Source organism: Sinohyriopsis cumingii, chromosome 18 (genome assembly GCF_028554795.1).
Source record: "Sinohyriopsis cumingii isolate HCF-2022 chromosome 18, ASM2855479v2, whole genome shotgun sequence".
In the NCBI taxonomy this organism is placed as follows: domain Eukaryota; kingdom Metazoa; phylum Mollusca; class Bivalvia; order Unionida; family Unionidae; genus Sinohyriopsis; species Sinohyriopsis cumingii.
The window spans coordinates 12,531,429-12,536,539 of NC_142978.1; the positions used below are offsets into that span (position 1 = coordinate 12,531,429).

At 47.9% G+C, this 5,111-nt stretch overlaps 1 long non-coding RNA gene across 1 annotated transcript; it reads right to left on the reverse strand.

Moving 5' to 3' along the window:
• Nucleotides 1-562: 562 nt before the first annotated feature.
• On the reverse strand, nucleotides 563-1,921 carry LOC149776078 (uncharacterized). The gene is made up of 2 exons (XR_016416203.1): nucleotides 1,456-1,921; nucleotides 563-903 (listed from the first exon to the last, which is right to left on the reverse strand). It is a non-coding gene; the product is annotated as an uncharacterized LOC149776078 (long non-coding RNA).
• Nucleotides 1,922-5,111: the final 3,190 nt, after the last annotated feature.

The window sequence follows — 5,111 nt, forward strand, 5'->3', positions numbered from 1 at the left end:
CCTAGTCCTCCAAGCAGATTGCCTTATCTTCTTCACCTTTTGACTATGGTACAGGTTGTCCAGTAGCTATGTAAACTATTGGGTTCGTGCGTCATCCCTCCTCGTCAACCCTCAACCTTATTTCCTTCGTTTCTTGCATATACTCCTGAGTAACCTCCTGACTTCTTGACATACATCAAAAACGGCGTTCAATGGAGTTTGCTACTTAACATGTGAGGGCTAAATGCATACTTCAACAATGAGTTTAAGAGAAATCTCTTAGGTATTAATCACTGGTCAGTGTAATGAAATGTATTCTTTGGGGTAGGTTCCACGCTCTTATGGAATAAGACCTCATGTTATCATACTTGCTGTAAGTCTGCAGGAGTAATGTTGTAACGTGAATGTGACGTTCTGTCGTATTGGGGTGGGGTTCTCCCAATATAATTTAATTAAATTAAATTGAAAGTTCCACCCTGGCTCGTTAGGTTAGAAAGTTAAATTAGTGATGATGTAGATTTACAGCTCTGAGCCCCCAGTTAGCAATGCCGACGGTTAAATTATAGAGAACACGAAGATGAAATTCAATCAATAACAATTTAATAAATGTGATAATTTAAAAACGATAACTTCCAATCACTCGTCTTTCCCTCGACCAAGTGACAGCCTAATTCATCCCGTGATTTACAGTGTGAGTTCGATTTTCCCCCTGTCCTTGCATCTACTCATCTATTCCCGCTGATTCTTCCTTCTTTCCGTTCCTCTAACTCCTCCTTTGTCTCTGTTCCCCTCTCTACTATCTCCTCCTCCAATTCGCTCCTAGACTTCAACTTGTCCTGACTTCTCTCCTTTCTTCTCCTTTCCTCCGTCTCTCTATCCGAGACTACGGGACCAAACTTTAACTGATCTGTCCCTCAAAGCTTCCTGTGAAAAACCACAAGGCGTTAACAAATGTTTTATCGAACCTCACCTCACACTATAACGACAATTAACCATCAGATAGCTGTCACTGTTTCGGCCACGCATGCATACACATCGAAATTCCCACACACTTCTTGCAGGGTAAACAATGGCGTAATAACACAGTATCAGCGAATTGTTATACAGACATCAATACATTGAGTCACGTCAGTATATACACATATATATTTAATCTCATCGTACTACAATCTGACAAAATCAGACGCATGTCTGTACATTACAAATATTCAACAATGGCAAAATCTATAATCATATGAACATATGTGTTAGTCTACTATAAAATACCCACATAGTAAATTACAATATTAACTCTTACGACGGCTAGCAAGCTATATAATTCTTTACAAATATCAACTCATTCCTTCAAAATATGCAAACATATTAACAAAACAAAGTAATTCTTCGTACTACGATTCTAGTAATAATAAAGTATACATACGACCTACAATTAAAATGCAGTCGCATTCCACAAAGACCGAACAAATATCTACTGACCGTTTGAAGCTTTCTGTACTTAGACCTTCCCGCTCTAAGATTTTCCCGCCAATAACGAATGGCTATTCGGAGTTACGCTAACCTCTTCTCTGGGTAATTTCTCTCAGCGAACTAACTTTTGCCGGAAAACGCAGGGATATCATTCTACCCAAATCAAGGTCTCCCCCCATCTCGATTCTGACTGGGTGGCGCTGTGCCCCTGTCCAATCGTCTTAGCGGCCAGTTCAACCTGTCTGTCTGTTTGCAGGGGAAAGAAGTTAGGACACTCCCACTTCTTCATGCAATTTCTTTTGATCTTGGAAACATTTCGACACCTATGTGATAATTGGCTGTCTGTGACTTTGCAACTCCGATGTCTGGTTCTTCTATTCTAGCCACAACAATCTTACGTAACGGATTAGTGCTAGCCTTCGGCAATGTTCGACATCAAACGATGACCCGTCAGAATTACCTGATTATACATGTTTCAAACTGGGCTACTCTGGGTCGGGGTAAACATGACACCCCCCCCCCCCACGCTTGAGAATAAAATCGGGATTTTATTCCCTCAAAATTACTTCAAATGCAATGGCATTAATACACGAAATAAAGAACAAAATTATCGCGACACTACACACTGAGTGCGAACATGAATATATATATATACAGCGATCTATACCATTCCAGCGCTCCTGCTCATGAAATCGGCGCCTACGTTCTCAGTTCCTTTCACGTATCTGATCTGCATCTGGTATTGTTGTAAGAACAGCGACCATCGCATCAATCGTCCATTCGACAATTTCGCCTGCGCGAGATACGCGAGTGGTTGGTGGTCGGTCTCCAAGATGAACTTCCGTCCGTATAAGTACCGCTCGAACCGTGATATACCGAACACGATTCCGAGGCATTCTCTCTCCGATACGGAGTAGCTCTTCTCGGCAGCTGACAACTTCCGACTGCCGTACGCGACAGGAAAAAGCGTCTCATCGTATTCCTGTAGTAGTATTGCTCCCAGTCCCGTGTCACATGCGTCGGTGCGAAGAACGAAGTCTTTTGCCAGATCCGGTAGACGGACAACTGCGTCGGATGTAAGTCTATCCTTCAGCGTTTGGAAAGCATGCTCACACGCATCTGTCCAAATAACCTTAGTCGGGGCACGTTTCTTGGTTAGGTCAGACAACGGTCCCGCAATCGCGCTGAAATTGGCCACATACCTCCGGTAATACCCGGCCAATCCCAGAAATGACCTCACCTCAGTTTTCGTGGTGGGCCGTGCGGCGTTTCTCAGCTGCTCCACCTTCGACTTCTCTGGGGACAGCGTACCTTGGCTCAGGGTATGTCCTAAATAGTCCAATGTCCGGAACCCTAGGTGACATTTGGAAGGGCGAGCTGTCAATCCCGCCTGACGCAGCCGCTCCAAAACGTTAGCTAACAGAGTGAGGTGTTCACCCCACGTCGCTGTGGCTAACAAGAGGTCATCCATGAAGTTGTGGACACCCCTATCGCGCAAGGGTTCCAACAACTTCCGCATCATCCTAGTAAAGACGCTGGGCGCGTTCTGTACCCCGAACGGCATGACCAACCATTGGTAGGTCCCGTCGGGAGTAGCAAAAGCTAGCTTTGCCCTATCCTCCTCCCTTACCGGAATTTGCCAATAGCCCTTGGACACATCCAGCTTGGAGAAATATTTCGCTTTCGACACAGAAGCGAAAATATGTTCCGGGTCAGGTAGCATTTCTACTTGAAATTCTGTCACCTGATTTAGCTTCCGGTAGTCGACACAAAACCGATGGGTGCCGTCCTTCTTCTGCACTAGGACTACCGGAGAGCTGTACGGAGAGTCGGCGGGTTCGATCACTCCCAGAGCAATCATCTGCTCGATCTCCTCCCTTACGACTTGTCGTTTTGCATGGGGCAAGGGGTAGGGTTTCCGCTGGACTGGCCGGTTATCCACCAGCTTTAACCCGAACTCGACAAGCGACGTTCTCCCGGGTATTTCCGTAAGCACATCGGAATACCCGGCCAGCAACGTATCAATCTCTTCCCGCTGTACCGCAGTCAACATGGGGTCGCACTCCACGTCCGAGGGTGTCTCAGCCCTCGTTAACGGACAGCTCGGAACAGTGTTGGCACCTTCCGTATCGCCTTCGGCGTCCTCGGTGACTATCGTGGCGATAACAAAATCGCTGACGGTCTCTCTTTCCCGGTATCTCTTAAGGAGATTGGCATGGTACAATTTCTCCTTCGTTGGTAGCCGTATCCGATATGTTTGACCTCCGACCTTCTCGTTGACAACGTATGGACCCCTCCAGGAAACTTGCAACTTGTTGTGTTCTTTGGGCAGCAGTAACAACACCTTGTCCCCTACTTCAAACTGGCGTGGTTTTGCGCGCTTGTTGTAATTCTTCGCCTGACGCTCCTTCGCTCGCTTGAGGTTCTCCTGTGCGAGGGAACAAACTTCCTCCAGTTTGTTGCGCAAGTCCGCAACGTATTGGTAGGTGGTGCGTACCTCCTCCACAGCGTGATCGTCCGTCCACAGTTGTCTCAGTATGGCGATTGGGCCGCGTACGGTCCTCCCGTACAGGAGTTCAAAGGGAGAGAACCCTAAACTCGCTTGAGGTACTTCCCGGTAGGCGAAAAGCATGGCAGGAATATACCGATCCCAATCCTTGGGGCGGCCTTCGCACAGCTTCTTGAGCGTGTTCTTTAGGGTCCCGTTAAACCGTTCGACCAGTCCGTTACATTGAGGGTGATACGGTGTAGTCGTGAGGTGCTTAATTGACATCAGTCGGTTTACCTCTGCCATCACGCGACTCATGAATTGTGTCCCTTGGTCGGTAAGGATCTCGTCGGACACTCCAACTCTTGACCAAATCCCAAACAGCGCTTCCGCGACGGTTTCCGAATCAATATTACGCAGCGCAACGGCCTCCGGATAGCGTGTAGCTTAATCTACGACCGTTAAGATATACCGATTTCCGTGCGACGACGCGGGTTTTATCGGTCCGATCAAGTCCATCGCGACGCGTCTAAACGGTTCATCGATAAGGGGTGTACTCCCCAAGGGGACGGGTCGATGATCCGTTTTCGGTGCCATTCTCTGACACTTGTCACAGGAGAGACAGAACCGTTTGACGTCTCCCTGGACCCCTGGCCAGTAGAATCCTTTGACAAGACGTCTTGGCAATTCCCATGTGTCCACCCATGAGACTCTCGTGCGCGAGTTTCAACACTTCCCCTCGCTTCTCTTTTGGTACGACGACTTGCTTAAAGTGTTCGTTACCATTCCTGGCGTAGCGATACAAGATCCCCTTCTTGTATGCGAACTTCACCCCGCCATTCGGAGTTTCTCTCTCCGTCCCTGCTGCAGCGTGTTGGTGCAACTGTGCCAGAGTTGCGTCTTCCTGTTGCAGCTTCCTCAGCTCGGCCGGAAGAACGTTACTCACCGGTGTCGATGTAACTTCCATCGGCTTCGCTTCCGTCTGTCGACTCTTGGACCTGGTTTCCACAGCACTCACCGGCATCGGTGTGGTGGTTTCGGGGTTCGGTTGTGGCAACACATAACGACATCCCAGTATGACGTCATGCGACAAACCATCCAAGCATGCAGCTTCAATTTTCTCCTTCACGTACGGTGAATCGAGGTCAATGACAGCCACTGACAATGAGTCACGCGC